The following is a 15,234-nucleotide window of genomic DNA, read 5'->3' as shown; positions in this document are numbered from 1 at the left end:
GTAAGTCTATTCAGAAAGCAATCGTGAAAGTTAGTATGTACTATTCTTGTGCAATTTCAATTTTATAATATGCCAAGTCGAGCCGTTTCAGTATATTTCTAACAATATGGGATTTCCTACAGTTCCCCCAGGTCCTGCTTCTTTAACGTTCACCGATGTCGAAGCATCATCCATCAATGTTACATGGTACAAACCTGCTGATGATGGTGGACTCGTTGTCACTGGTTACTTACTGGAAGTAAGTACCAAGCCCCCAGTGATCACAGTGAATACCCATACTGTTATAACAGGGCTGAAAGCAAACACACAATACACGGTCAAAGTGTATGCCAAGAATATTGTTGGATATGGAGTGGAGTCTTCCAAAGTTATCAGAACACAGAAAATAGGTAAATACAACAATAATATGAAAGAAAGATGAAACTGTTTATTACCAAAGTCTTCAAAAAATATCAGTACAAAGAGAACAGGTATGTATAACATCGAGATGACTCGATAAGGTAATCCTGATTTCTCGTTTCTCTGGAACAGATTTGTGTGTTTGTGTTGTATATTACTGCAGGCCCTATGGGCTTATGCAATGATATTACTTTACATAAATATTGGGTACACAATGTATTATTCATTGAATAAGGTATTGCGCACACTAAAAGCTAATAGGGTAAACGGACAGATATTTTTATCTGATTCTGAATTATCATACATAATAATTCAACATCAATTGTTATCATATAGAATAATCCATCAGTATTAATTTAGCGCCTGCACAATCCAACGATTGCGATTCGGTTTCAATTCCAACTTGGTGAGTTTGTGTTGAAAAGCTGGTACAGTGAAACCAGGATGTGTTTTATCATCCTTTGTTAAATATAAGGTTCAGTCATCTTTTTTAATACGTTCTTGTAAGGTAAGCCAGCAATGCCAAAGTTGATGACAGCTCTGCTGAAAGCTACAGGATCGAAACTCTTAGTATTTTTGAAGTGGAAAGAACCAGATGACAATGGTGGCAACATAACAAGATACACAATCTACATGAAGGAAGTCGTAAAGAAAGCTAATTGGATAAAATATGATGACGTCACTGATTCAAAGCGGCTTGAGTATACGTATATAATAACAAAGAACATAGTTTGTGGGAAAACATATATGTTCATGATAACTGCATGGAACAAATATGGAGAATGTGTGAGGGATGAAGGAAGTGCCAAGACTATAAATACCACAGCAGACAAAGCAGCTTCTTTATGTGGTTCGTATGAGGAATAGATCATTTAATGATTAAAATCATATCTAAAGATAAATGTCCTTCGAATTTGATAAAATAATAATGTAATCTTATTGAGCCTAGTTTGGAGATAATGAGAATTCTTAGAACTTTTTCCAACTATAATCATTTTCCGTTCTCTCTTCTATTCTTGTATTAGCAACGAAGCACTTTCCAGAGGAAGGAACAAAATCCTGTAAGTATAAAACAGAAAGTGAGAAACACATACATAATAAAGAATCATAAGTGTCATTTAGCGTTTGAAACAAAACAAAACAAAACAACCAAAAACAAAAGAAAAAAGAAAAAAGAAAAAAGAAAAAAGAAAAAAGAAAAAAGAAAAAAGAAAAAAGAAAAAAGAAAAAAGAAAAAAGAAAAAAGAAAAAGAAAAAGAAAAAGAAAAAAGAAAAAGAAAAAGACAAAAGAAAAAGAAAAAAGAAAAAAAAAAAAGAAAAAAGAAAAAAGAAAAAAGAAAAAAGAAAAAGAAAAAAGAAAAAAGAAAAAAGAAAAAAGAAAAAAGAAAAAAGAAAAAAGAAAAAAGAAAAAGAAAAAAGAAAAAAGAAAAAAGAAAAGAGAAAAAAGAAAAAAGAAAAGAGAAAAAAGAAAAAAGAAAAAGAAAAACAAAAACAAAAACAACAACAACAACAACAACAACAAAAACAAAACAACAAACAACAACAAAACAAAACAAATAAGGAACAGAAGGAAGAGAAGGAACAGAAACAGAAACAAGGAACCATTAACGTTTTTTGCTGCATTGTGTACTTTGATATGCATCCCACTCTTTTCTAGCAGCTTCTACAGTCCTGGTAATCATTATTGCCATCCTTGTTCTCTCTCTTGGTTTTAACTTACTACAATTTTTATACCTAAAAAGAAGAGTTCAACTGAGCAGTAAGTTTACTTTGTAATTCTCGTTTATTGAACGGTAGCTGCATCTCTACATGTATAATTAATTTGATATATGAAGTAGCTATAACTTTTCAAAACATGGCGATGCAGCTGTATTCAAGATCCATTTTTCCAACGTATTTTTTTAGGTAGAAAAGAAAGCCAAGCCCAAAAGAGGTACCAAACCAAACGTTTCCAAATATATATATATTATTGTTTTTATAATTTAGATCATAACGGATGCAGGTTTGGGGATTTAGTTGTGTTTTCCCATACACAGTGTTGTTAAAAGAATCCTAATACACGCGTCCCCTTTATTACATTGTTCGCCTACATCACTCTCGAAGCTCTTTCATGCACTGGCGGAGCACAAGTTCTTCAAATTTGCTAAGCCAAGGTTCTCTGCAAATTACCAAAGTTTCCTTCCTTTCATTCTACAGCAAGTAGGTTGAATTTTTTAGACAGATTCTCTTTGTGACATTATAACTTTTTGGTCTTCCAGCTGTTAGACATCACAACTTTTGAAATCGACCTTAGATATTCTGTTACTAAAATTGCGGAAAGCTTCAAGTGGTCGTAAAACCTCTAACAAGAATAACAAGAATGGAACTGGAATTCCAACCTTCACATACAAAACCGCCATTTTCCCTGGCAGAGAACATGGTTCAAGGCATAGCATTACATTGCTTCCGACGCGCAGTGCATTGTAGTTGACTAGGAGTCTTTATACACATTTACTTTTTTTTCCATTCCAATTTAGCAAAACACTTAAGAGAACTTCTTCTAGAGAAAGCTATGAGGTACACCACATATTTTTGCTAAATTAGTCTGTAAATACAACCTTTTTAACATGATGAGTTGTAGCATTTTCCCCCTTTATTTCTATCATTTAGAACGACTTTGAGTTGGAAGGAAACACACCAGCAGCAGTTGTAATATCACTTGCACAACAGTCTGTACGAACTGGACCAGTATATGAAACCATCCAACTTTCAGTTGAAGATGTAAATCCTAACGGAGCCCACTCTTCTGAAGATACCGGTAATTATCAGGAACTCAATCTTATGCCAAACACTTCTATTCAAGGGACACATGGACCAGTGTACGAGCCCCTTGGCACAAGGTCTGTGGATTCCCCTATGCAGCACGATAATAATAATGAGCAACACCCGTATGAACCCCTGCATATTGGAAACCAAAGCACTACCTATCAATCCCTGCAGACTAATAGTAGAGAGTCTGCCATATGATGACGAGCTGGAAAACAGTCAGGCGACTGTCAGGCCGTGAATGTCAAAATTTCTTCTGCTCCAATTTAAGATTTGAATAAGTATACTGCTAATGCTTAATCATTTGTAAATTAATGAAAAGTGCAACAGTTAAAAAAAAAAAAAAAAAACAACATAAAACGAGAGAACTGCAATGCATTTTTGATAGATATCAAATTGATGACCATAAATACCAGTAATTTCTCATGATATCATGGGAGTGTTTTTAGAAGGTCTTAATTAATCAGTCTAACTAAATGGCCGGCAGTTGGTTTTTTTTTTTTTGTTTTTTTGTTTTTTTTTCCCCGGGATTTTACTATTTCAATTTGACGGATTTGGGTAGACGGAAATAGTTTACTCATTAATTAGAAACGTTTCACTTTTCTATCTATTCTATTAAAAGTCAAAAAAAAAAAAAAAAAAAAAAAAAACCGAAAAAAAGAAACAAGAGTGAGTAGCTACAATGTTTTGGTCACCCATCCAAGTGCTAACCCTCCCATCTTGAAAGACAACGATTTATCCACTGGACCACGGTTCAAGGTCAGTTAGCATAACAATAGCCGCGAAAACAATGCACCGAATAGACTAGACTTTTTAACATTGTATTTTCAACCGATTCAGTGCGTGGCAGAGATGCAAGGGATTAGCCGATATGGTCTGGGGGCCGGCTAGTCTCTCCCCTGATGCTTTGGCTAGAACATTTTCTTGCGTAATTCGTGCACCCAAGGGCAGAAGGATTTAATCGCCGTCAGGTCCGAAGTCCATACGCCGCCTCAGCTCTGCGGATGTCTCGGGGGTATGGCACAGTGGAATCGAGTTTTTGAATTTCTTTTGCTGGGTTCGAATCCGATCTTATCCACATTTTTTTACATATACATATACATATTTTATCTTTTTTTTTTTTTTTTTTTTTTTTTGTTAGATTTAAATATTAAACAAGCTATAGGCCACAGAAAAACAAACGAGGAAGCCACAAAATCATTCATTCCTTCACATTCATTTTAAAGTCTTTTTTATGATTGTAATCTCCAAAACATTTTTTTAATGACCAGTCGATGGAAGGCTTATCCCCAGCACATTTCATTTGAAAAAAGCTGTCACTTTGCATCACTATTAGTGCCATCATGCATAAATACTGAAGGAAATTTTCAATAAACGAATAAAATAGCTTTAGCTGTAACAGAATATTTCACTTTGGTATTATATTGTATCAGTGCGGTGGTACCTATGAAAATGCTGATCAATATCGTATATATATATATTTAAAAAATAAATAAAAGAAATCAAAAGAAATAAATATGAAGAAGAGAATGGAAAATATGGCATTAACTCAAAGCATTGCTATTCTGCGTTACTTTTGTTCATTCTTTCAATCGCATCACTATGTTTGCGTTACTGACTATTAATCTATATAAAGTGCTAAAGTATGAAAGGTCAGCCACAGCCGAGTAATTATCAAAGATAAATAATTTATCGCTGTGAAGCAACACGACTCGCTGCTAACTGCATCTTTTGAACGTTGTCTGAATTATCATGGTTATCATTCAAATGAAAATCACTGCCTATCATGCTCTTTATATTGCGGTTATTTTATTATTTTTATTTCCTCATGTAGGTAAGTAATTTTTAATCTCTGCGATCGATTTCCTGCGAATCAAAATATCACAACCTGTAGTTGAATTAACACTCAGATATAATTAAGCTTTACGTTTCTTCCATTGATTTTTTGTCAGTTTCGATTAGATATTTAAAACATAGTGAACTAGTCATGCAAATTAAGAATGTGGCAACTTTGTTTAGTTAGAGTCCAGTACTCAAAATTGTTTAAATACTAACTAGCTTTGAGCAACATCTTTATTGGAAAATGCTTTTGGCAAATTTGGGATACCTGTGCTTCTATTTCATGTGACGTGAGGTTGATTTAATATCTTCGCATTACTTAAACCAAGTTTCGAATTTGCGTAATTGTGTGACTAATCTGAATCTGCTAGTAATAGCTAACTCGCTCCCGGCCTATTTCTATAGTTTTTCTGCTTGCTTCTCAATATCGCTGATTAAAGAAGAAAATAGAAAGACAAAGAGGTTCTACCTGCTCGAGTGCCAGTAAGAGCTTTATTATAGACCCTAAATCTGTTCAGCAATAATATTTATTGTTTGATTTTCAAGCAAAAATATATGATATAGCTGATAATCTATTGAAAAAAAGGGGAAAAAGAGTGGGGATTTTGTTATGTCAGTGTATAAAACGCGTGGAAATTAGCAGACATTTTAGAAGATAAAAAAAGTGTTTGGAGAAATACGAATTGTACATTTTACATAAATAAATAAACTGCTAGAACAATGTAAATTACTAATAAAAGGTATTTTTTTAAAGGAAATGCATTTTCGGGCTTTAATTCCGGATGAAAATAGAAACGAATGAGAAAATAGGGACCAGAATCTTCAAACACTTGTCGATTTCAGTCACGCTATATGTCGAAAATGCCCAATGTTCACGGCCTCCGTATATGAACACAAAATACAATAACCCAAACTGATTTTTGGATATGTTCTAGAAGAACATCTAATTAGTTCATGACGTGAGTTTCATTGAGAAAAAAAGTTGCGCACTTGATTATTTTGTTTTGGCGTAGCAAGGGTCAGATCTATGAGTGAATACCACTCAATTCAAAATATCATCTGACCGCTTTCAATAAATAGCTAAAACCATTTTTTTATACCCAATCAAGTCTCAAACATCTCTTCTATCAATTTATAAACATATAGTTTTCATATCTTTTTCCTATTCTGTATGCGTTAGTTTTTTTTGGACTGGTTTGATTCAACTGAAAATTTGCATACTTTTGAGATCGCCGCTAGGCCAACAGTTTTTCTCGGATTTCTCAGAGTTTTAGCGGTTTTTTGAAAAACTAACTACACCACATTTGTTTACTCGGTAATACTTTCCAGCAAACCAAAAAGGAGCAAAATCGAAATTTTGACTGTGACCGCGAATTCTCGATTTTGCTCGATATTAGTGGACATCTGCTCTTAAGAAAAGGTTGAAATTAGAAAGAAGAAAAAATAAATAAACAATAAATGCGTGATATGGTAGGGGGGGTGGGGGTGGGGGGCTAATTTAGTTTCTTCAGTCAACTCAACGGGAAAAAAATATTTAAAAAACATCGTTTTTTTCTGCTGAAGGGGGGGGGGGGGGGGGGGGCTTCAGTTTCCCTTTGCCCCCCTACCGGATCCGCCCTTGTGACGTTTCATACTTCACACAACCAAAATCCCTTTCGGTAGCTTTTTTGTTAGACAAAATTTCACTACTGTGTTGGTATCCTCAAAGGAATTTTACATTTTAATATGAAAAGAGCTTTTTAAAAAAATGTGGTAGCTTAGGTATGGAACTCCATGAGGGGTCTATTGCAAAATCCACCAAGTTTTAATGTATAGGTCATATATCAAGTGCGCATGCTCTAATTTTTTTTTTTTTTTTTGTATCTATAGGCTCAAAGAACCGTACATCGCAAATATGTATAAATCGTTTTTTTTTTTATTCTCCCATTTAACATTGGAAACCTATTACGTATAGTAAAGCACGGCATTCATGGAAAGCAGGTTTTTTATTTTATTTCATTATATTAGATTAAACTTAATGTATATTAGTTGATTATTTCAAACATTTTGTAAATCCTGATCTTTATACCGTGGTAAAATAAAGTTTTATCTATCTTATCTATCTATCTATCTTATCTTATCTATCTATCTATCTATCTATCTATCTATCTATCTATCTATCTATCTATCTATCTATCTATCTATCTATCTATCTATCTATCTATCTATCTATCTATCTATCTATCTATCTTAGGAATAAGTTATACCTTAGGAATAAGTTTCATGAACTTCTTCCAAGCAAGAATGATGGTCCTGCAGAAAAAGGAGTTGAGCCTTCACAACCGACTGATTCTGAAATTGCCTCATTATTATTCGGTTTACTGACTGACTTGCGTAAAGAAATAAGTTTATTGAAAGACACTTTCCAAAACGGAGAGAACTTTGATATCCAACAAATGAAGAAGGAAAACGATGATTCTCGTAAAATTATCTGTAATCTTCAGGAGGAAATTAAAATTCAAAAACAGCAAGTATGCAAATTACAAGACGAAAAAGCCAGCTTACTAACAGCGTTGAGGCTAGTTACGAAAGAAAACGATCAATGTAAGAACAATGATCAATGCAAGAACAATGATCATACGGAAACTAAACAAGCTACTGTAGTTGATCTTACGACCCCGGAGAGTAGCACGAGTGACACAATGAATGAATCTCATTGTAACTGGAAAAAGGTACAAAGGAAACAAAAAAAGGCCAAGCAACAAAAGACAACACCAAAGAACAAAGCTGAGAACAAGCTACCTACTAATAACCAGGACCATTCGCTTCAGGACAGAAACAAAACTAGTACAGTTATAATTGGAGATTCTATAATATCGAAGCTCGAAGGTTGGAAAATGTCAAGCAAGACAAGCAGAGTTAATATAAAACCTTTCCCAGGGGCCACAGTGGAGGATATGGAGGACTATATAAAGCCAATAATCAGAAGGAAACCTAATAATCTTATTGTACATATTGGTACAAATAATCTTAAGTCTGATGAATCTAAGGCCATTGCAGAGAGGATAGTTGGAATCTGCGAATCTGTGGAAAAACAGCTGCCGTCTTGTGAAATAGCGATATCTGAATTAATCATTCGCCAAGACTCGAGTCTCCTTGAAACAGCAAGAAAGGATGTGAACAAATCGCTTAGAGCCTTCTGCAACGAACGGGAATGGGACTATATTTCTCATAATGTAACAGAGAAAGGACTTAACACCAAAGGACTGCATTTAAATCGTGCAGGAATAGGAATCCTTGCGCAAGATTTCAATAAATATCTTAAATCTAAAGCATGATTAAAAGGTAAGGAACCACTAGACGAAACAGATTCCTCTATTCATCCCTCTAGTATTGTCTCAAATACTAATATTGATAAGTCTGACGGTGATAATAGACCTCATTCTATTCCTAATGTTAGAGGTTTTAAAATGGCCTCTTTAAATATAACTAGTCTTGTAGCTCATATAGATGAACTGAGATCATGGGTCATTCAGCAAAATTTTGATCTTCTTTGCATAAATGAGTCAAGGCTCGATCCATCAATCCCAAGTTCAATGGTGAGCATCGAAGGCTATGACATCCATAGGTCTGATAGAAACCGCAATGGAGGGGGAGTTTGTTTATACTTGAAAAAGGGCGTAAATGGGAAAAACCGTAGTGACTTAACTGATGATAAAGTAGAGTCCCTGTGTTTTGAAATCATGAAGCCAAATAGCAAGTCTTTTGCCGTTTTAGCCTGTTATAGGCCTCCTAACTATGATACACGCTCATTTTTCAATATATTTGAAAATGTGTTAACAAAAATAGATTCTGAGTTTAAGGAAATTTATATCCTAGGGGATTTAAACTGTGATTTATTATCTACTAATATTAATCAGCAAACCCGCTATTTGAATACGACTGCTGAATTGTTTCAACTTACGCAGTTAATCACAGAACCAACTAGAGTCACTGAAAAAAGTAAAACCCTCATTGATGTGATCTTAACGAATAGCCCAGATAGGGTAGTCCGAAGTGGAGTGGTTCACATTGGTATCAGTGACCATAGTCTGGTTTATACAATACGGAAAATAGCAATTCCGACAAACAACAATCACTGTAAGATCTCATTTAGATCGGCTAAAAACTTTGACTCCGACAAGTTTCTTATGGATTTAGCAACACTCCCTTGGGATTGTTTGGATAATAAGGAAAGCCCGGATGACATGTGGGACAGATGGAAAGAGTTATTTCTCTCTGTTCTTGACTCGCACGCTCCGATCAAAACAAAACGAATAAGAAACAAGAAGTCTCCCTGGATGACAACTGATTTGAGGAAAGCTATGTACGATAGAGATAAAATGAAACAAAAAGCTACTCAAACGAATTCGAGGGACGACTGGAGTGATTATAAGTCTATTAGAAATCGCGTCAACAACGAGATAAAAAGAGCCAAGAAGTCATATTATGAAAATCATTTTGCACAAAATTCAAAAAACTCAAAGGAGGTCTGGAAAGCTATTAATGAAGTCCTCTCACGAAGGACTAAATCTGGCTCTTATGTAACATCTATCAAAACAGGTGATACATCGATGTGTGACTCGAAGGAAATAGCTGAGGTATTCAATTGTCATTTTTCTGAAATTGGGACTAAATTAGCTTGTTTAATTCCCGATGGACCGACTGCTTATAATGATTATCTAATTAGAATTGGCTCAACATTCACCTTACGACACACATCAGTTGATGAACTTATGAAAATCATTAATTCTATTGACGTTAAAAAAGCGACAGGTCTTGACGGTATACCATCTCATTTCATCAAGATTGCTTCACCAGTAATAAGTCAATCACTAGTGAAGCTATTCAATCAATCAGTTGATAAAGGGATTTTTCCTAACGGCTTGAAACTTGCGAAAGTTACGCCAATTCATAAAGCTAATGACAAAGATGATTTGAATAATTACCGTCCCATTTCGGTCTTACCTACTATTGCTAAGATTTTCGAGAGAATAGTTTTTAACCAGTTATATGAGTATCTAAACTCAAATAATTTACTTTCTCAAAAGCAGTCGGGATTTAGACCGCTTCATTCGACTACTACTGCACTCCTAGAAGCCACAACGGAGTGGCTTACCAATATGGATGAAGGTAAATTGAACTGTGTCACTTTCCTAGATTTTAAAAAAGCTTTTGACACAGTAAATCACTCCATACTTCTCCACAAATTATACTATTATGGGATTGCAGAAGAGTCGATAAAGTGGTTCAAATCTTACCTCACAGATCGTAGTCAGAGATGCTACATAAACCATACCTTATCTAGCTCTAGAACACTCGATTGCGGCATCCCTCAAGGCTCAATCCTTGGGCCATTATTATTTATTATTTACATAAACGATCTGCCAAATAGTGTCAAATTTTCAAATGCTAGAATGTATGCTGATGACACAAGTCTCACCACTTGTGGCACATCACAAAAGACTCTATTTGACGAGGTGAACGCTGATATTTCCAATATTCATAACTGGTTGAAAGCTAACAAACTTAGCTTAAATTCAGCTAAAACAGAGCACATGTTTATTGCTTCTGACGATAAATTGAAAAAAATTACCTCCGAACCACACATATATTTAAATAGCAAACCAATTACTAGAGTCTCTACAGCAAAAACTCTGGGTGTTGTGATTGACGAACGGGTGTCTTGGGTTGCTCATATTGATTACATTTGTAAAAAAATATCCTCTGGATTGAGTGGCATAAGACGAGTCCGCGATTACATCCCCTTGGAGACAGCTATTACCATATATGAGGCTCTCGTTTTACCTTGGTTTGACTATTGTGACGTGGTATGGGATAATTTACCAGTAACGTCTGCTGAAAGATTGCAAAAAATGCAAAATAGAGCTGCAAGAATAATAACAAAAAGCAGCTACGATGTCAGATCTAGTGATATTTTAACTTCTTTAGGCTGGAAAAGCTTACAAAGAAGAAGAAAGGAGCATAAAGCAATAATGATGTTTAAGACTTTAAATGCACTTGCACCAAAATCTGTAAGGGAACTCTTTTATTTTCAAGAAAATACCTACGATTTTCGTGGTAGAGAGAAGTGCTTAAAGTTACCGAAACCCAGCACTGAGTTTTTAAAAAGAGCTCTCTCTTATGACGGTGCAAAAGTGTGGAACTCGTTACCCCAAAGTGTCAGACTGTCCAATAATTTAAAATCTTTTAAGAGGAATCTTTCGTCTGTTGGTCCTTAACACTTTAATTACTATAATATTTTTGGGGGGTAGATGAGAATTTATTTCATAAATCTGTCTATATATTCTTAACGTTATTATTAATTTTTTATATATATTACCTATGAACTCGGTTTTCATGAAAACCAATTTGTACATTGATGAAATTTCCCGAGATTAAATAAAAGACATCTCTCTCTCTCTCTCTCTATCTATCTATCAATATTTAAATTTAGAGAAAGGTTGAAAGCACGCATAACAAAATTTTAATTACTAAGAAAGCCATCTAGATCTCAAAGTAATTATAATTCTGTGCAATTCCTTTAGATCTGCAGCAATCCTTCGGGAGCACTTTAACAGAATGTACTCGCCACATGGAATGGAAACAAAATAGGACAAATTCTTTTTTTTTCTAATTTTTTTTTTCATTTTTAAAAATGTTTTATTGAATAGAAAGAAAAATAAAAAAACAACATCTATGACGCCTACATACCTAAAAAAAGGAATTTTATTTTTTTAGGAAACAAAACGGATTTTCACCTCTTCCTGTTAGCCTAATTGTTATTGTTAAAACATGCTGCATTACAATTACAACTGTATAGGAAATACGACCTTTCGAGAATAATTAATGAACATTATTGTTAAAATGGCACTGCCTTCACCTTCTACATTCGCAGTTTTCAAAAAGAAACTGGTTGCTTATTTAAATGGAAGGTATTTTGGGTCTGACCAAAAGTTCACCACACATTTTCATCAAATCAAGTTGCATTTTTCCTTAATTCTTAGAGTATTAAAGTATTTCCTTTTAATATCACATCTACGAATACACAAAAGTATAATTTTAGGAAATACCCCTTACTACACACTCGTGGTCTTTAGCTACTTTCATCAAATGCATGTGGTATTTTTTTATTAATTAGTTCTCGAACGGTGGTTATAATAAATCTACATAAAATACGAAATAAAATAATTAAAAACAAAAATTTAATTATCAAAAAATTAAAAATTAAAAATAAGAAATTTTAATTATTTAAAAATAAAAAAATAAAAAAAAAAGAAATTTTAACAATCTAAAATTAAAAATTTTAATTCAAGAAGATTCAAGAAGCTATCATGCAGGAAGGACGTCCCGTTGGAGCTCCTACAAAGGAGCCATATTTCTTCAATTAAAACATAATGAATCTAAACTAAACTATCCAAGCCGTAATACTTTATTTTGGAGAAGCTGGAAAGATGATAAATAACCAAGATGACCTTATTTCTGCGAATGACAGCCAAACTGAGCGTAAGCGAGGAAGACCTAGAAAACCTGTCAATGAGAAGTCAACGATCACGCAAGTGGAACCGAGAAAACGAGGTCGACCTAAAGGATCCAAAAATAAAAACCCAAAGGAAAAGCAAGCTGCATCAAATAGACTAAATTCTTCAGCAGTTGATATCTCAATTTTACAAGAAAATTCTATAGAATACGAGAACGAAATTAAATATGTATCTAGTCAACCGAATCCATCAACGAATTTGAATATTACAAACATTAATCTTCTCCCAAGAGATAACGCTGAATGGATCGATAAGATCGATAAGAATACATGTACATCTATTTCAATTAGTGATTGTTCTTCTGAAAGCGTGAGTAAGCCTGGTAATCTTCCATTATATACAAACGTTAACAAACCAACTACAATCTGCTGGGGTAAAAATTTAGAAGGCGTGGAAATTAATATTCCTACCATGGCCATACTAGAAGCTTACAACGAAATAACAACTTGGAGGAGAAATGTCTTTTTAGTTCCTTATGGGAGAACTGGTAGAGATTTTATCGATCAAATAACTTTACACATAGATGATTGGAATGCGTGCTCTGACAAACAGCATATTGCCTTAAAAGCTGCCTTTGTTCTGTTGGCTGTGGGTCTCCAAAAGCCAAATAAAAAGTCTAAAGCTAAAGAAAACCAACGCATTCTGGCGAAACGTCTCGCACTCTGGAAGGTCGGTGAGCTCAATCAATTAATTCGCGAGGGGAGGATAATTCAAAGTCGCATGAAGAAACACAAGACCACATGTCCACCTGATCGATCAAAAGTCTTTGCAAAACTTGTGATGGAAGGACAAATTAACTCAGCATTGCGCTTCTTAAATGAATCAACAAACGGAGGCATATTACCACTTACAGATGACGTCATGACTCAACTCAAGGAGAAGCATCCTGAACCACAGCCAGCGAAATTGGGATCATTGCTATTCGGCCCAATTGATGATGAGATACCCGAGTCAATTTATAGTGAGATAGACGGTGATATGATCAGACAAGCAGCCCTGAGAACTAAAGGCTCGGGTGGCCCTTCAGGTATTGACGCTAATGGCTTCAGAAGAATTCTTGCCTGTAAATCATTCAAGCAATCCTCCTCAAAGCTTTGTGAAGCACTAGCCACAATGACAAAGATCCTCTGTACAACATATGTAGATCCCACCACCATAGAGGCATTAGTTGCAAGTCGTTTGATACCGCTTGACAAAGGTGAAGGCAGCGTAAGACCCATTGGAGTTGGAGAGGTAATCAGAAGAATCATTGGAAAGTGCGTAATGAATGTGTCAAAGGATGACGTCATCGAGACCAGTGGCTCTCTCCAATTGTGTGCAGGCCAGAGATCAGGGAATGAAGCTGCAGTTCACGCAATGAATACTATCTTTGCTGCAGATAACACAGATGCCGTACTTCTTATTGATGCATCAAATGCTTTCAACTCACTAAACAGAGCTGCTGCTTTGCACAACATCAGAATCCTTTGCCCTATTATTGCAGTTTATGCCATCAACTCGTACAGACAGTCAGCAAGATTATTCATCACAGGCGGGAAAGAACTCGTGTCAGCTGAGGGAACAACACAAGGTGACCCACTGGCTATGGGTATGTACGCGTTGAGTATGCAGCCTCTTATTACAACATTGCAGGCTTTTTCTGACGCCAAGCAATGCTGGTTCGCTGATGACGCTAGTGGTGTAGGAAAAGCAGCGGATCTTAAAAAATGGTGGGACACTCTTAACCAGTACGGACCAGATCTTGGGTACTTCCCCAACGCAAAGAAGTGCTGGGTTATAGTAAAGCCACCAAAAAGAAGAAATCGTCAGAGAAACTTTTAAGGATACACCCATTAATGTAACAGTGGAGGGGCACAAACATCTTGGTGCAGTTCTTGGTTCCAGATCGTTTCTAAACGAGTACGTCACGGAAAAGATTGACAACTGGGTGAACGAGATCACCAAATTAGCAGAATTTGCTCTATCCCAGCCACAGGCCTGTTACGCTGCCTACACGTTTGGCTTAAAACATCGCTGGACGTACTTTCTTCGCACACTTCCAGATATCTCAGACCTACTGAAACCTTTAGAAGCTGCCATCTCCGACGTGTTTATACCCGCCATGACACAAAAAGATTGTGATGAAGATGATCGCAAGATTTTATCGCTACCGACACGATTTGGAGGTATCGGTATTACTAACCCGTGTATTGACGCAAAGTATGAATTCTCATCGTCAGTCAAGTAAGTGCCCACTTGTGGAGAGATTATCTCCCAGTCTCACGAGTTGCCAGATGAAATTGAAGTGAAAACAGCAAAGCAGAAATGTCACACTGAGAAAGAAAAAAGCATCCAAAGATGCGTTTGAAAGCCTGAAGGAAAGTCTACCAAAGATTACAGCCACATCCTTGGACTTAGCCGCAGAGAGAAGGAGCATCAACCTGGTTAACTGTAATTCCTCTTAAGGAAATGGGATTCGACTTGAACAAGAGAGAATTAGAGCGCTTAACGTCTCCGTTATAATGTCGTCTCATATACAGTCCCATCAAAGTGTGTATGTGGTGAATATTTCTCGGTCGATCAGCGCAATGATGATGTCAATAACGTGGTAGATTCGTAATTCAATCCGTCTTAGCAATTTACAATACATAAT

The 15,234-nt window shown here is 35.5% G+C and overlaps 1 protein-coding gene across 1 annotated transcript in view; it reads left to right on the top strand.

Moving 5' to 3' along the window:
• Window positions 1-15,234, top strand: part of LOC148913801 (immunoglobulin superfamily member 10-like) — a gene marked incomplete in the record, with an annotated part of 199,017 nt that overhangs the window by 9,731 nt on the left and 174,052 nt on the right.

This window comes from Actinia tenebrosa, unplaced genomic scaffold (assembly GCF_029948245.1).
Source record: "Actinia tenebrosa isolate PJP-AT-01 unplaced genomic scaffold, QUT_ActTen_1.0 PGA_scaffold0__85_contigs__length_37466705, whole genome shotgun sequence".
Lineage (NCBI taxonomy): Eukaryota > Metazoa > Cnidaria > Anthozoa > Actiniaria > Actiniidae > Actinia > Actinia tenebrosa.
Note: the sequence above shows the minus strand (reverse complement) of the source record. Positions and strands in the feature narration are given on the sequence as shown.